Source organism: Periplaneta americana, chromosome 13 (genome assembly GCF_040183065.1).
Source record: "Periplaneta americana isolate PAMFEO1 chromosome 13, P.americana_PAMFEO1_priV1, whole genome shotgun sequence".
Taxonomy (NCBI): Eukaryota; Metazoa; Arthropoda; class Insecta; order Blattodea; family Blattidae; genus Periplaneta; species Periplaneta americana.
Genome location: NC_091129.1, coordinates 44,436,556 through 44,455,523, shown reverse-complemented (window position 1 = coordinate 44,455,523; position 18,968 = coordinate 44,436,556). Strand labels below are relative to the sequence as shown.

Sequence of the window (18,968 nt, the reverse complement as noted above, 5' to 3'; positions counted from 1 at the left end):
CTTATCCATTTATATTCCTCCAAATTGGCCCTTGTACATCAAACAGTTTCAAAGTTCATTTCGTCCAATCATTTTTCTTATTTCAGGAAAGATTTTTGGATTCTACAAGCTGTGATTCCTCCATAATACTTTCATGAATAACAGTAATAGGTATAAATTATTAGCATACAGTAAATAATAAGTATTGTAAGTGTTTTTTCTGTTTTCCCCTTCGGACAAAATATCCTTTGGAATGAGATGCCACTAATAGCGATTTTTGTTGTACTAGATTCGATCATCCGGTTCTAGAGAGAGGCAATGCAGCCCCTCACAACTGACAATGAAAATAAATAGATTTATGAACCTTGCATTCCATATTTCAGTCATAAATGTAACATCTCACCAACAAAAAGGAATCTTTAATGCATTCTTCTCGGCGCATAAGTGTCTCTGCAAAGTGCACTCATAGGTCTACCTCTTGTGTTTTAGACCCCTCAAATAAATGCTTCAAAACTACTTTTTTCGACTTGAATTACGTGTTTCAATAATAATTTGCCGTTACATTTTGTACATAGGTATGATATATTGGAATCTTTAGGTTTCAGTTGCGATATTTTATTATTCGAGAGATCTTAATAGGAATAGCCTACTGAAGGACTCGCTGCAAAAATTCTATGGTTTCCTTCGCATTTTACATAATTTTGAATCGGTAAATGTTTAAATATTTATTATTTCAAATTTATTTTTCCTTGTATCCACTATGTTAATAATTTTCATAATTTAAAAAAAATTGTCAGCATTGTTCTGTATCTTTCTGGTCACCCTCATTAGAGGAATGATGATTTTTTAAATTAATATTCATCAAATTTTAAAGAAAGATATAGAACAAGTAGGAATTTCCTGTTTATGCATTCTACATTTGTTAATGGAATGTATGCAGACTTGTGTATGATTTGCTAAATTAAATTTACATTTGTTGATTTGATAACAATTAATATCTTCTAGTGTTTTAATTTCCTGACAAGACTCTGAATAATCCGGGAGGTAGCTTGAGGTTCTGTGAAAGAACGTGATAAATTATTTTTTGAACTTTGCGCGCAGTGAGATCATGGCACTCATAGTCATTGATTGAAATGTTTCTTTGCTAAACTTATACATTGACGTTCAAAAGTATCCAACCTATGATTTTATGATCGAGTAAACGAACTTTCCAACCACGGGATAAGTCAGAACCAAAGATATGAAAAATTGACAAACTTTGAAAAATTCACAACGTTCCCATAGTTCTCAATAGGTGGCACCATTATTGGCACAGTTAAAAAAGTGTCAGAGAAAATGGTTATGTAGATTAAGCATTAATTTTTAAGTATCACAATTGAAAATATCAGCGGTTTCTAGCTAACCCCATTGTTGTTTACAATCAGTTGAGTGAGATGAAAAATTGAATTCCATAATGCGGGAATATTTATCTATAATTGGCAACAGTGACTATTATTTTCACTATCTATTAATAGAAGCAATAACTAAAAATCCACATTTACACCAACAAATTATTGATCACTATCAATTAGTAGGATCAGTTATCTTTGAATGTGAGTTTACTTTGGGCCTGATCTTCTCACTCAAAAAGCATTTTTTCAAGTCTTTACACAAAACTTAGCAGAGATTATAATCTTATTCACAATATTTTGAATTAATGTAATTTTAGCATGTTTACTACTGAATATTGTCAATAACATTTCATATTCTGAATTCCAATAAATGAAATAAAATATACATCCTTTATTTTTATATTAAGTACCGAGTATACATTTAAGAATGTGAAATTCCTTTCTTGGCTTGACTTTTAACAAATATTTATATTTATTTTCTGAATAAGATTCTATAATTTTTTAAGGAAACGAAATAAATGTATTCCAAGAAAGATAAGGTAACCTTCAATTCCTTTCTTTTTAAAATGAACTTTGCCTAACGGTAAATTCTGTTTTTAAATAAAAACCATTCTTGCATAATGCATACCTCATTATAAATTTGCAAAGTAGCAAGTTGAGATAAGATTTCTAAATTTACCATACTTACGGAAAATAAATAAAGCCTATGAGATAAAGAGTAACAGCCGGTAATTTTTTTAGGATTAATATTGTACGACGGGGATTAGGAACTGCAAGAATGTAGGTTAAAACTTTAGCAAAGCTAGTAGTGTTTCAAAGAAATGCAGTCTATACTGAAAAGAGCAACTACAATTATTATTGGATTAGCTGGGACTTTCTGGTCACGGTGATAAACCGTGAGCTGTAGAATAATAATTTTCATACAGAAGTTCCCTCACTTTTATTATAACCTGAAAATTAGTTCAAGGTTTACTTCATAGTGAAAAAGACGGAAAAATATTGCTATTGGACCAAATTTGTCTATAGGCCTTCATCAAATAGACACACGTGGAATCAGCACGACAACGGCCTCGTATTAAGAACAAATACAGTGAATAAAAACGTAGTAAATATTGTCATTTCTAGGTTTTAAATCAGGCATGTCAGAAATCAGACACTGAAAGTGCAGTGTATGTGCGCGGAACGCCGCCGGTCTGTGCAGATTGCGTCATTCACGTGTTGCTCTATCCAGTTCTTAGCGGGAGGGATGTACAAGAATCTATTCTGCACTTCTAGTCTTCAATTAAATTGACATTTGGACATTATAAACATACTTGGCAGAAGGAAAAAACGCAATTATTGTCAGTGTCTATTTTGACAATAATTGTAACACAAGAAACAATAGACTTACTCAGTTACAATTCACAATGCAGTCGTTTGTAAAGAATCATTTATTTACACGATTTGTATGCAGTATTTGAAGAAAATATAAATATTGCAGTAATTTCGAAACAAAAAAAAAAAAAAAAGAACACAGTATTTCATTTTACACAGTAGGTACTGATTATTTCAAAGTAATACTCTTTCAGTGTTCCTCTAGCATTATTGGGACCATTAGTGCACAAATATTAAAGAAAATATTTTACTCCCAATTGTGAGGCTTTTACAGTGGAATCATTTTTCCTTGCTGTATATTAATATAAATTCACATTATTATTAATAAATTGGATAAATTAAGCTTGAATTTAAATTTATATATAGTTTATTTGGAAAACGTTGAGCAAGTATCAGCAAGTTGGGAGCGTTACTGAATTGAGTTAAAAGAGTACTTCACAAGCTGTGAAGCGTGGACATTTTCTTTATGTCAGGTTTAAAGATTTATTAACGTAAGTATGTTAGATAATATAGTAACGTCAGGTGGAAAATTCGCCATTATGTATTATTTTTCCAGAAAATGTTTCCGCCTTACAAATAGTTGCTTTCTTCCTTCCCTCACAACCCCAAGAGCCTCACATATATTACTCACTATATTCTCATCACTTATCAGCTTATCAAATAAAAGTTGTAAGTCGTCTAACCATTGATGGCTGTGTTAGTACAGACTCCAAAACAACATCATTGTCATGTTTGTCTTGCCGTGAGAGTACTAATTAAGAAATAAGAGCAGGCGAATATCATATTTTGAGAACTTTACTAATATGATTTAAATTTTCACATCACTATTAGGTCCACATGATATAATGAAAGCCTTTCATTTTAAAATAATTACTATTGGCTGAGGAAAACATCATAAGAGTTACGTTATATGATTCGTGATTTCTCTTCTTCTTTATATCTGTGGACTCCTCACTTTATTTTTCATAACGCATTCACAATCACAGCTCAATGAGCACCCGTACTGATCTGTGTTACTGAAACCAAAGCTGTTCTGCTACTGCAGGTAATATACAGCCCTGTCGCGTTCCCCTCTAAGCCGATTCACTCCCTCCAGGTAGGGGAATAGGAACTGCACATTGCACAGAGACCAATGCACAATATGCGCGACTGCACAATGTGCAGGGTTTTGACATGCCTGCTTTAAATAAATGCCTAGATTCTCAGTGATTAAATTTATAACTTCTTTACTGTGTTAGTATTAGAAAAATTAGCTGGTTGACTAGTTTCAACAAGGTATTCGTCATTGTCTGAAGCCTAGTGAAGTCCTGCGCTTTCTTATGGTTTCCTATTGTGATGGGGTCTGTTCATTGTTGTGTTGAAAAGGATGTGTGTTTTAAAATTCAGCTCAGTGTTCAGGATGTGCTGGGGGTGTGTTTTTGTATGTTTGTAAATTTAATGTTGTCTATAGTGTCACGTTACTGATTTTGTGGCTGGATGTGTAGTATTTTCATGTCAATATTTATGTTGCTGTAGTTGTGAATGGAGTTTGTGCTGTGTTCTGCATAGGTTGAATTGTTGTGTGGTTTGGTTATGGCTGTGATATGTTCCTTGTAACGTGTTTGAAATGATCTTCCAGTCTGTCGATGTAAAAATCGTTGCAACTATTGAATGATAGTTTGTATTATTATTATTATTATTATTATTATTATTATTATTATTATTATTATTATTAAGTAGGTAATTTTACGACGCTTTATCAGCATCTCAGGTTATTTAGCGTCTGAATGAGATGAAGGTGATAATGCCGGTGAAATGAGTCCGGGGCCCAGCACCTAAAGTTACCCAGCATTTGCTCATATTGGGTTGAGGGAAAATCCCGGAAAAAACCTCAACCAGGTAACTTACCTCGACCGGGAATCGAACCCGGGCCTCCTGATTTCGCGGCCAGACGTGCTAGCCGTTACTCCACAGGTGTTAAGTTGTATTTGTTTGTATATCTTGTCTGTATGTTAAGATGTTTTTGTAATGTGTTCTGCGTTCTGAATGCAAGATTGTATTTGAAAAATTATGCTTTTTTTGTATGTGTTCTTGTATTCGTGTGTTGTATGTGTTTTGTTCTTGTGTTTGTGTTGCTTTTACTTGTCTGCGTTTGGTCTTTATGGTTTTGTCTATTATGTTGGGGTTGTGTCCATTTCCCTATGCTATGTATTTGATAGTGTGTATTTCTTCCTCAAAGTCTTGTTGGCTCATAGGAATGTTGATGAGTCTGTGTATCACGGATCGACTTGCGTTTCTCAAAATTATTTAAGATGTGCCTACTTTTCGTTCTTTCAGTCGATAATAATTAGGTATGCCTTAATTTTCTGGGGAAATGGTAGCAAAATTGGGAGTGTCTTGATTTTGCAGAAGAAAGCCATTAGAATTCTATGTCAATCAAACTATCTTGAACATTGTCGACCTCTTTTCAAACAATCATAAATTTATACATATATACGACCTAGTCCTTTACACTCGACAAAATATAGACAACTACTCATTAATAGCCAATATACATGATCATGGAATTAGAAATAGTGAACAAATGAATATCCCATACTGTAGATTACATAAAACTAGTACAAATTTTCTGTCATGGGGATGAAATTATATAATAAGCTTCCCAGTCAATATTATAAGTTACCAACCAATAGTTTCAAAGGTAGATTTTATAGTTGGCTTTTAATTAATCCTTTCTACTCTGTAGATGAGTTTATTAACATAAATTCATAAAAAATTGTTTTTTAATAAATAAAGTTATTTACATTTAGTTACAAATATTACATTAATGGCCAGTTTTTCCAAGTAATGTTTAATTTGGCTTAACAAATGTTAAATTAACAGCTGGTTTATTTTAAACGTTTTGTTAAGATGTTTTCCATTTTTCCAACATAATTTTGTTTAAAATAACCAACACTTAACTTTAACTGTTGTTAATACTATTCTAACTACTCAACAGCAGTTGGTTATGATATGCATATATAAGACAACTTCTTATTGGCTGATATTATTATTTAAATTCTGTACTGTAGAGTAAGTCATGAAACATGTGTAAAATCGTAACCTGTTACAGTAGCCATGATTCATACAGTACAGAGAGTTGATAAATGAAAGTTGCATTGACTACTATTGAATAATAATAATTATTATAAGTATGGTTATATTTTATAATGCTAAGTATGAATTTCTGTTTAGAAAAATCTCAGCATTATGACCACTAGGTGACAATAATTACACGAATGTGTGTAGTCAACTGTACACAAAACCCCAAGGAGAATTCCGTATCATATAAAATTCAGGTCCATGTATAAATTATATGTAATTTCGTCCTAAAGAAGCAATTGCTGCTGAAACATTTTATTACTTACTCACTGCATATTTTGAAGTACTATTGACATCGGCTATAGTTGAAGAGCCAGTAACATAGAATCTAGAGTTAATAGTAGCTGGTGAATTGGAACAAGTGCCTATTTCTGTTTGTAGGATATTCAAATCTGACTTCAATTTCCTGCCACGTTAAGATTGCACATTTCCTCAATATTAAATGGATAATAGCTCAGCATCGAAATAAGCGTCAGTATGATAATCAGTTGACTTATAAAGATTATCTTCCCTATATTAATATTCCAAAATATTTGTTAAATTATATATTACTAGTTTTATGGCCGGTTTCACAAAGCTTCATTAAGGTTTTAATAATTCATTAATTTATTTACTGGTTCATTAAATCATTTTTATATCTCACCAAGCATCTTTAGCCTAACGAACCAGTAAAACTATCATTAAATGTAGTGATAGAAATTTCCGTCTTTAAATTTTTAATTATTCATTAGTTGCAATATAAAATGCGGAACGTTTCGACACAGAATTGTTATATCTGGAACTGCTCGAAAATTAAGAGTCAAATGGAGATAATGTTAACCATTTAAAAACCGATCATTTTGAAAATTTGAATGATACAAAAATTCGCAAAAGATACCGCGTCACGAAAATCGTGGTACCGGTACTCAAAATTTTAGAAGAAACTGATCATAGGTTAGAATATCATAAAAACGGCTGAGACAAAGCTGAAACTAGTCAACTAAGTAGCATACAACTGAGTTTTATTTTAAGACATGAAAGTGATTATTATAACTACATACCGGTACCTAAGAAATATTAGTAAATTAATGCATAATGTGCATTCAAACATAACAAAACTTAATTGGTATATTAACTTTCATTTATTAGAATTATATTATAGCTAGCGATAAGATATATTTGCACTGGCTTTAAAACAGAAGCGAAAGAGCTGGATTCTTGGAATTTATAATCGTTTTCTTTCCGATGGAAATTTAATTTTCCAGCAGGATAATCACCCCGCGTACACCGCCATAAACGTTCAAAGACGGTTCACAGAAAATCATGAAAAAGAGGAGGACTGACAAATATCGAGACATCCCACCTCAAAATCCAGATCAGCTCTGGGATCAAGTTCTGGCTACCTGGAAAGTTTTTGCTAAGGACCAGAACTATTTCCGCGATCTGGTGGACTCAATGCCCCGAAAATGCCAGGCAGTGATAGACGCTGGTGGCATGTGGATGAAGTATTAAATCCACATGTGTATTTATTTTATTTTTCTTTAATTTGTTTGTTTATCTTTGTTTTATTTCGGGAAGAAAATTGATCTCCCAAGAGTTTTTTAAATTCTCCTAGTGGAGCCAGAGTTGCGAAATAATTCGTTCCAGTACACAAAATTAAAAAAAAATGGACAAAGGTAACGTGTATAAAAATTAGTTACGTTAATAAAAAAAAAGTTATCATCGAGAATCGAACACGGGCCCCTGGGATAGCAATACAGCTCGCTACTGACTACTCCATCGAAGAGTCATGACGGAGCTAGCGCGACGAGGCACATATAGCTGCTCGGCTTGAAGTCTAGGGAGACAGCGCACATATAAACGTACTCGTGTAAATATTTTAATGTTCAGTACTAGCTAATGTTTTATTTGGACTGATTTACTGAAGCTTGGTGAAACCGGCCCTTACTCAAAGAGAAACATAACATGTTATTTTCACAACTTTTGTCTGAACAGCTGTGGTGTTATCCGCCATGTTTAACTGTTTGTTAAATGAGTTAAAGGCCTGAAACCTACATTTAAAGTTAACAAACGGTTAAGAGTCTGTTAAGCCAAACTGGTGTTGAACAAATGGAAAAACTGTATTTAACAAACTGTTGAAGGTTTAACAGTAATTAAGTGTTCTAACAATACTTGGACAAACCGGCCATAAGAGTGAAGTGTTCTTATTAATTTTAGAGTTTCAAAATGTTTTGTGTTTTCATTCTAATTAAACTTTACTGTTTTCAATTATATGTGTATTTCCAAATATATGTTTTTTTGTGACGGAGCCTATCACTGTATGTTTAATGGCTTAATAAATTGAATTGAATTGAAAAGCCGCGTGTTTGTGTTGTGTGGGGTGATTGGAGGTGTTGTGCATGTGTGTTACCGTAGTCGTAGGTTTCCTGTATATTTTGAAATTATGTTTTTGTGTGTTTTTTTATTGTGATGTCTAAAAAATTGATGAATTTGTTATTTTCTATTTCTAGTGTGTAGTTGTAGTTTTGGATTATTTTGTTTTTGTGTTTGTGTAAGTTTTCAGTATGTCTTTTGTTTTCTTTGCATAATAATATTATTTCGTCTACGTATCTGTGTCAGTATGTGATGTTGTCTGCGTGTTTGCTGTTGTCCTGGTTTAGAATGTGTGTCTGTTCTATGTTGTGTACGAAAATTTCGGCTTGGATGCAGGAAATGGGTGATCCCATGGGCAGGCCTTCAGTTTGGGTGTAGTATTTGTTGTTGTATGTGAAGTAATTTTGCTTGGTGTTGATGTCTGTAATTTGGAGGATTTCTTTGATGTGTTCTTATGGTATGTTGTTACTGTTGAGCATTTGTTATAGTATATTTTAGTCTTTCAATTATTGATATGTTAGTGTATAGGTTGGTTATATTATGGCCATATTTAAATGACTTTATGACCATTTTCGACAACAGTTTAATGAATACTGTTAACGTTGATCCTAGAGTATATATTCATATATGAGGTCTCGCCAACCTCATTGAATAATCAAGACTATTTTCTGTAAGTAGTCGACATGTAGATCCTATTATTTGAGAAAAATTCGTTCCGGCACAGGGAATCGAACCCAAGACCTCTCACCTATGCGCGCTGAGCGCTTTTTCCATCTGAGCTATGTCGGTTCTATTGTGTTCTTTACTATGTTGTGATATTGTGTTATGGGGTCATTTTTTGAGTTGTTTCATGTTATTGCCGGTGAAGAAGGTTTCGATTTTGTTGTGTAGCCCTATGTCCTGTTTCTACATAATTACTGTGCAGTTTCGTTTGTCGACTTTGATCTAAGTTGGGTTATGTTCTTCTTGCTTAGTTTTCAGGATATTCATTGTTTGTTTATTATGGGTTTATGTTTGTTGTTTCTGTTTCATATTATGTCTTGTCTTATGTATTCTTGGTGTTGATTTTGTATGCTGTGTATTGCTGTTTCTGTGTTTAAAATTGTTCGTGTTTGTTGTCTTGTTTTCATTATATTAGGTTGTAACAGGGACATACGCATGGGGGTTACGGGGTTTGAACTCCCTCCTGGAACTTAAAAAAATACATAATATAAATTTGAGTATTTTTTAAATCCATAACTATTTTTCCTTTCTAATTTTTCACTGTCAGAGTAACAAAATTTACATCGACATAAAGCGTAGTCCTCCTGCCCTCCTTCAATATAATCCCTATGCTTGGTGCTGTGACATGTTCGAATCATAACGATGCTATCTTTATTATATAGATACCTATCGTTTAGTACCGACTTTGTAATAAAATGAAGCCGACACAATATGAAATTTAGCATTTTGTTAAAAACTGGAATGAAGTTTCAAAGATTTGTAAGGATATTCATGAATGTGTACTATTAGAACATAGTGTAATTTTAATAAATATACCATAATATAATAAATAATAATATACCGAATTTAAAATACCTATAATGTGAATTGTAAACAGTTTTAATAATGATTCCCCCCCCCCCCTTGACAAAATTCTGCATAAGATACACCACTCGGTTGTAGGTTATGTTTTAGTTCCTTTTCATGTAGTTTGGTTTCGTCGTGGTTGAATGTAACGTTGGTTACTTCGTGTTTCGTGTGGTATGTTGTAGTTTATTATTCCTCTAGTTATATTATTTTATTTCTAGTCTCTTTTTATTTTCTGGATTATTTGTGTTATTATTGTCTTTGTGTGTATTATAACTTCAAGTTGTGTGTGATATATTGTGTATGCTAATTGTGGGTGCAGTTTATATGCATTGATGTGTTGGTTCTTAATATAGTGTAGATGTTTGATATTGTTTGTATGTAGTTTTATTCTGCTGTTTTTTGTTTTTTTGTTTTGCTGAGTATGTTGTGTTTCGTTTGAACTTACGTTTGTGAAGTTTTTGTGAATTTTATCACTTTGAAACTATTCAGCCAGGTAATTTTTTCTAATATTAACACAGTAAAGAAGTTATAAAGTTAATCAGCGATTATATAAGTGTTAAAAGAGTGTATCCAACAATGAAGAAAAAAACACATCCTAGTTCTAAAAGCATAGTAGGGGAGTAGTGGGTAAAGTGGGACACAAAATATGAAGACATATGTATGCAAGTGAAATGTCAAGTATTTTTAAAATCAAGTGAAACAGAAATATACATTAAAAAATGGAGTACAATAATACATAAACAAAAATGTTAATAGATAAAGGACATAATATACAATGCGTGTTTGTCAAAAAAATGCAAATGTCTCACTGTTCCCATTCAGGAGGGTACAGTGAGACACCAGTGTCTATTACCGGACATTGAAATGATTTACATTTATTTCAAAAGAAAGGAAAGCTTGCTCTCTCTTTATCTTGCCTTGTTCTGTAGACTTATTTAGAATCATTTTGATGTCTGACTTCGAAACCATTGAAACATCTGGAACATTTGGAAAAGTGAATTTTCCATGACTTTTCAAACTTTTGCTAAAAAATAAAATTAATTTTTGGTGACAACAAAGCTTATAATTATAAGAATTTAATTTAATTCTTTATTATTTTTTAATATTTTATAAAATTTTGTGAATAATATAAAAAACCATTAAAATGTAGTGTATCCATTATTTGAAGCTGTAGTTCCTAAATTGGTTACTAGTATGTTCATTTTTAATGTTAGTTACTGGTAAATGTAATATAATTACAGTTTATTTTTGCAAATCTTGGTAAATGGGAACAGTGAGACGTTTCAGTGTACCCTTCAATGGCATGTCTCACTGTTCCCTTTACGCATAATTCGTTTAAAAATGGCACCATCACTTCAAAATCAAAACAAGAAAGACGAACCTTTGCAAAACATAATGTCAAATACCATAGTATTAGGTAACAAAACATTCATATTTCTATGTAATTTGTATATCCAATATAACCTTCATTAAACACAAGCCAAAATTTTACTTCTAGAGTGAAAAATTACGAAATATTTTTTCATCACTCCCCTTTATAACTAGAATCAAATAGAGTATGAAAATACTGTTACTTTACTCAAACAACATACAACTCCACTGTTACAAACATTTCTACATCAGAATTTACCATCTAATAAAAAATGTCTCACTGTTCTCCATGTCTCACTGTACCCACTTCTCCCCTATTTATTAGTATGTAGGTTACTGCAGCTTTAACGCAATTGCCTCGTTTGACGTGCTATGGTCAAGCGAGATTCACCACATCTGTATATCTTAGGAAGGTATCTTAATCAGGAAAATAATACATAAATCACTTTCGGAATAGCCTCTGATTAATTCTGAATAAAAAATTTGTGTAGTTATTTTTATAATAATTCTTTTCAGCGTACTGCAGATTCATCCGCGAACTGAGCATTAAATCCGAGTGAAGGGGATTTAAATAATTTGAACACGAGCCCTTTGGGTTAAGAAAGTACTGGTATAATTAGTACTTACTAAGTTTACTCAGAAGTTATTTCAAATATGTGAATAAAAATAAATATTTACTTGCCTTTGCCAATAAGTACGAGTACTACCAAATTTTCGAATTGGTAAGTATATATACCAAGGGTGTATCGATTTTTTTAATGAAGGTGGGGGAAAAGTTGCGACTTGTGGCAGAAAGACTGCAGGAGAAAGAAAATTAAATTTAATCAATATCTTGTGTCTTCGCATTAAGACGGAAGATTCGAATTTATAACGCATTCGACTTGCAAAAATTATTATAACGACAGTCTGCACACCTATGCAACTACCCCCCTCCCGTCAACTAGATCTTTTAAAAGTTAGCAAAGATAGTGCAAAAAGAGAATCATCTGGCGCCAGTATCTTCTGTGGAGTGAGAGAAGAGAGGGATGCTGGCAGTCAGCTGTCGTATTTGATAAGCTACGCTGGCCAGGTTTGTATCGCTGTTGTTCCTGTGGAATAGTGTATCATATCAGTGGTTTAGTGGTACATGCAATAGTTCTTATGCATCGTGTTGTCATGAGTGGAAAAAGTAATTCCGTACTCGCCGTACATACAGAAGAGAGTCCTTTGTTCGGTTCACCAGGACCGATAAGAGAGTCGCATCTTCCAACCTATAAGAATGTGATAACTCAGAGAGTTAAAGACAAACGAACTAGGTGGAGAATACTTTTCAGTAAAAGACATCGCTCATGTTACTGTCGACAAACTTATCGAGGTTTGGAAAACAGCAAGTCTTCTTGCCATCAGCAAGCGTAGAGTAGTGGAAATGATAAAATTGTATCATAGTAAATATCAGAATATTCTGAAATCGCACAAACGAAGTAGGCCAACCTCAAGGGTGCATGAGTAGGCTTTTATTAATAAAGATCGAAAATTGTTTGATATATGCACTTGTAAGTGCCCGGACCCCAACAGACTCTGTGAATGTGAGTTAAGTAGGAAAGATCCACCGACAGAACTATCCTTTCTAATAGACCAGATAAATGAACGAAATATGATGATTGGTAATATCGACGCAATATGACGTAATATGAATCTCATAATATACACCGCTGATTGTTTTAAAAATCATAGCCAATTTTAAGTAATCAGTTATGATAATACGTTGTAAAAAATCATAGCCCACAATATGTAGTTTGCACAATTGAATAGAAAATACTTACTAGAGTTTAACCAGTATTCATTTAAAAGAACTAGTCAAAGATTATTCACACATAATAATTAAGAAAACACTAGTACTTGTAAATACTAACATGCTGTAGTAATTATTCGTACTAATACGTAACACGACTAGTACTTACTTAATTTTTATTTACTCCACCCATTGCCACAAATTTAGCTGTGACGACTCTGATTTATTCTGTACGCCATAACCGACTAATTTCAATACACACAAATTCTTAAACTTCAATTCTAAAAATAAAATAATTTATAGGGCTAAAATTGTTGGAGGTTATTCGAGCATTGGATTAATATCGCTTCTTCTGGAGCTCTGGTAACTTGGCCTTTCCGAGTAGAATTACTTTAATTTGTGAATAAATTCTATATCCTGATATTCAAGATTTATTTCTACAATTCACAATTACTTACTTTCTCTTTCCCGATGTGACTGGATTGTAGGTCGCGTCAAATATTTTTCTCAAAACTTAATAGAAAAAAATTCTTAAATTCTTTACATTCATTTTGTTAGAATCGATGATTCTAATATAAATTTTATTCTTATTTACTATGGAGAAACTGCATAACAGTGAAGTTAAACTGCCGTACTTCTCACTCATGTTACTTGCTTACCGTAAATAACGAAGACGTTGACTACAAAGATGACACAAGTTAGACGCTTCATCGTCACGTCCTGTGAGTGTTGAACTGTCAAGTTTTGAAGAAGGCCTCATATACTCGAGGTCTACATCCGTGACTAGAAAAATGCTATTATCAACCTTTGTAAGAAAGAAATTAAAAATTCCGAAACGTCATACTTCTGTATCTCTCTGCTTTGTGACTAATGCTATCTCTGAATAGATATCGTAGAATATGACGTATAGTGAGAGGATTTAAACGAGCATTGCCCACGTTAACTGCATTATGTGTAGTAACAATGGATTTAGAAATGTTTTATTATGTACCCTTTGTTATTTGAAGGTGTACGAAATTATAGGTTTAAGAAGGAGTTGAAGTTTTTGTGTTACTTTTGTATTAAATAACTAAAGAGTAAAACATATTTTGCATCTCCCTGGTGATTATGAACATACATTAGCCGCGGCTGTAGCGATTTTCCATTCAGGGGGCAGGTTTCAATTTCCGGTCTGGTAGTGATGGATTTGTAATGGACAAAGTAGACATTCCAGAGGGATTTTCTCAGCACTTCAGTTTTCCTTTTCCATTCCACCAACATTCACCACCTATCCCTCATTTCGTCTGTCATCTTCAGTAGTTAAAAATAGGATGAGGTGCAGTGTTATGGATGGTACGGGTTTGTGATGCTGATGTAGGATTTATGGTTTGGAACATCGAGCCCCGGAGTTCATCAGATACTCGTCTAGAGTTGGGACCTGCTCATTTAGGTTTGATGCAGAATGGATCTTCTGTAACCATCGGATTCACCAATGTCATTCAGATCACCTGTCGGACTGAGACAATAATCACATATATACAGAATAAACCGTAATGCCATTAATTTCTGAGAGTTGTTCTTTCATATATTTCAAATAAAAAAGTTTATTTTAATTTTGCTTCTTTTTACTTCCTTTTCGAGATAAAAATTGTTCTATATGAAACATTTCATAGCGTGTTTTGGGTAAGCCGTAGATTGAATTCTAAATATGCTCCGTCAATTGAGGACCTGAATTCTAAAACATGCTAACTCCAAAAAAATGGAAAATCTAGTTAAGAACATAGTGTACGATATTTTTATGTCTAAGGGCGTGATATTGTATGCTAAAAATAGTCTAATTTGTTCTTTGTAATGTTTATGGCTTCATGAGAAACCACCTGAATTCCAAACCGTTCTATGTCCATGTAATAGCACATATAGAATTTAGAATGCACCAGGAGTTAATGTTTTGGAATTCAGGTCTTCAATTTAAAAGAGCAGTGTATTTCATAATAATGAATGATTGAAAGAATTTTAGTTTTGTCCTTCAAACCTGTAGAAATTTGATCCGGATAAATGTCACATTGTAAAATTCCTTTGCAGAACGAAAAGTTACAGTCCACACCTGTGGAGTAACGTTAGCGCGTGCGGCCGCGAAACCAGGTGGCCCGGGTTCGATTGCTGGTTGGGGCAAGTTACCTGGTTGAGGTGTTTTCCGGGGTTTTCCCTCAAGCCAATATGAGCAAATGCTGGGTAACTGTCGGTGCTGGACCCCGGACTCATTTTACCGACATTGTCACCATCTCATTCAGACGCTAAATAACCTAAGGTGTTGATAAAGCGTCGTAAAATAACCTACTAAAAACACGCACAATAAGCAAATATAATGTTAATTGCAAGGATCAATTCCGAGTCTGGCCATTGAAAACCAGCCAGTCATGAACATACTTCGAACGTTCATGTTTAGTAGCTGACATTGGTCATGTTGTCATAATAGTTCAATGATCTCGCTTGGAAAGTACAGCTTAATAGAAAATAAACATTGAAATAAAAAATTTCACATAGTATCTTATTAAAATTTATTATGCATTTTAAGTAGGGGAAACCCGGGCAAAGCGGATAAGCTAAGGATGAATAATGCCACAGGCTATATTTTGGTGCTCCCGAAATGAAAACTTAATGACTGGTTGTGACACATGTTGTCCACATATCTACAAAACAGCAATTCGTTTCTCGTACCTACGGAGAGTGATATGAGTTGAGAAAGAAAATATAGTTCATTATTCGCTTTGCCCGGGTACACGGGCAAAGCGAACATCCTTATAACATTTTCACCTTTCTATTTAATTTCTATTCACTGATAATAAAATTAAATCAACACATATACACGATGTTAATGAGGCATATGAGACTATAAGAAATGTTATTGCAGCCCTTTACGGCACGTTAGATTAGTACAAAATACAAATTTGAACAAGTCGACGTATCACTTGCACTGAAGACTTGGATTTCTTCTGCTTTTCCTCCTGCCCATAAGTTACTTCTCTTTCAACGTTTTTAATCTGTTTAGATGTAAGAGCTTCAGAGCGCTGACATTTTCTTTATTTAACTCGTATCTTTCGATCATCCACTTTTGGCACTGGTCTAAATCAAAAGATCTGACTTGGGTTCTCCTGCTGACGATGTTGAGGGTTTTGGTGTAACCGGAACTGAAAATCTGAGTGTAATTGATGTATTGAATATTCCTTCAATCTCTGAAGATGCCGACATCACAGATGTGGTTGATTCTGAGTGAGCATTAACTATTTCTTCAGCCGCTGAAGAAGCTGGCACCGCAGAATTTGTTAAATCTGAGCCAGCTGTCGTTTCGCTGATTTCTGTCACAAGTGGGAGATCTGTATGTTCATCTGGAGCAAAATCTTCATCAACAAACACATTATGGTTGTATGGCCAGATAGCAGAACCACTGATTGGAAGATTTTATTTCTTCAAGTGCTTTCTTCATGGCTTCTTCAGACTATCTGGTTTGCTCCGCCTTCTTCTTGAAAAATTAAACCATCTGAAAACACATTATGACCTTTTTAAGTAAAAATTAAGATAAGTGTTGCTGATTTATAATTTAATTAGTGTGACTTAATGTCTCCACTATGTAAAATGATCTAACACGCTTTATTACAATAGACAAATACATACAAAACTATAGCTGACACTTATATAGTCAAATAAAGGTGGTAGGGCAAAGCGGATAAGTTATCTACTTTGCCCTATTCACTTTGCCCGCAGACGCCACTTTGCTTTTCATTTAAGTTATACAAACATAAACGTCAATAATCTTCTTCATAAGTACGGCATTTTAGAAGTAATTCTATCGCCTATATATTACTATCACATAACAAAGAGTTTCTGCAGTATTGTATGTTTTACATATGTTTCTATTACATTTAAATATTTTAAGAAAACAGTCAATTTTCTTCAAACACACGCTGACTTCTTCTCTTACTAGCTAGAATGACGACAAGTCAGTTCCAGCAGCAAAATCTGGTAAGGATTCTTCCCTAACATAGCAGAAAGCGCTACCTGTTGGCGTTTCTAAGAAATAGGCATTATTCTCTTTGCCCGGGTTATTCGTTTTGCCCTGGTCTCCCCTAGTAGTTAAAAATAACATTATTTAAAAAAATACATAGCAAATTAATTGTACGCGACTATATTGCTTCTCATTAGAACAGGTATTTATATTCTAATATTTAGGTTGTGTTATGTTATTGAAAATAGCAACAAGATTTGAACAATAAATTTAAAAAAAATTGTAGTATACAGGTAAACTGTAAGTAATGCCATTAATTTCAGCGGGTTATCCTTTGAGATATTTCAAACAAAAATGTTTAATGCGATTTTGTTCTTATTTGTTTCCTTTTCGAGATAAAAATTGTTTTATATGAAACATTTTATAGCTTGAATACAGGGAGCTTTACCTGAAAGACTAGATTTGCATTTTATAGCTTGTTTGGAGAAAGTCATTGAGTTAATTCCCAATATGATCAGTCAATTTGAAGGAGAGAGTATTTGATAATAAATAACTGAAATAAATTTTAGTTTTGTCCTTTAATTATGCAGAAATTCGATTCGAACAAATGTAACATTTTAAAATTCCTTTTCAGAAATATACGTTACAGTTTTTTGGATCAAATTAATGACGTTTTTCCTATCATAGTAACTGATTGTTATTTTATCTACAAATTCTCAATTGTTATTTCATCTACAAATTCTCAATTTCTGTACCAACAACATGCAAAATACAACTATTAATTTATTTTATCTTAAGATATACGATTCAAAGTACCATAAAGCGTTGTACAATATACGACCGTTATAAAAACTCAGCATCCTCACATGAATAACTAAATTCCACAAGAATCAACTTTCAGCGAACGCGACATAATTCAACATTCAATAAACACATTCCTTCTAAAAACCCTCAAAATTCCCACATCGGCTTAGATTATATGAGTGTGCTGCAGGATTTTAATTTACATAGTTAGTGTGTGACATGTTAAAAAAAAAGATTGAAAAAGGCTGTTCTAATCTCAAATCTGTGCGCTCTAACAGAAGATGAAAACATGCCAGAAGGGAAAGTAATCAAGCGTTTATGTAGTTTTAATGTTCAACCATTAGGTTTTGTAAGGTCAATAGTAGCTTTGATCAAAATTTAACTGAAGTTCAGCCAGAAAACTTTGGATAACATTAATATGCAGCGTATGAATGTTAATGAAAATGAAAAATAGTTAAATTACAGCCTTTTTGTCTTTTCTTAATTCTAGCTGTTTACAATTTCTTTTTTTCTATCTGTTTTGAGAATTATTAGTGCGTAAACGTCCTGTCTGTAGTGATTATAATGAAATAAATATTGTGTGGCTCAAAAAGGCGATGTCGATATTTTAGCGGGAATGCACGTTTTCCGTATCTCATCCGTTTTTGTGGATTTATTCGATAGATAATATTGCACGGATTTTGTTCATATGCAGTAGCTATCAATCAATGTGCATAATTATGAAAATTATATTTAATAAGAATAATAGGCCAGATGCTCCCCGCTAGAAACTTTAAGGCATTAATAAATATTAATCTTATGAATTTTAAGACCATTTTATAGAAAATTCCGGTTGCGGAAGCCAGCTATAACGGCTGGGAGGATCATCGTGCTAACCATACGATACCGCCATTCTGGTTGGATGATCGTCCACCTCTGCTTCGACATGTGGGCGTGAGGCCAGCAGCCGTCTGGTCGGTCTAGGCCCTTAACGGGCTGTAGCGCCACGGATTATTATTATTTATAGAAACTATACGAAAGCGCTGTACTTTTTCAATTAATGATTAACCATGCATTTACCTAGTTTCGCTTGAAGTAACAGCAAGTGAAGCACTAAGGGTCTTTGGAAAGAGGAAGGACGAGGGTGGGAAACTCGTACATTTGTTATATGGGTCAGCGGCTCGCGTTTCCGCGCCGTTTCTAAGGCAACAGTATCCCGAGTTTTCTGTAATGCGGCTCAAAAAAGAGATGTCGATATTTTAGCGGGAATACA

The 18,968-nt window shown here is 33.5% G+C and overlaps 1 long non-coding RNA gene across 1 annotated transcript in view; it reads right to left on the bottom strand.

Moving 5' to 3' along the window:
- LOC138711835 (uncharacterized) overlaps positions 1–13,705 on the bottom strand; it is a 28,276-nt gene extending 14,571 nt beyond the window's left edge. The window contains exon 1 of the long non-coding RNA XR_011335489.1: positions 13,590–13,705. This is a non-coding gene — a long non-coding RNA (uncharacterized lncRNA). The remainder of the gene's footprint in view (positions 1–13,589) is intronic.
- Between the last annotated feature and the right edge of the window lie 5,263 nt (positions 13,706–18,968).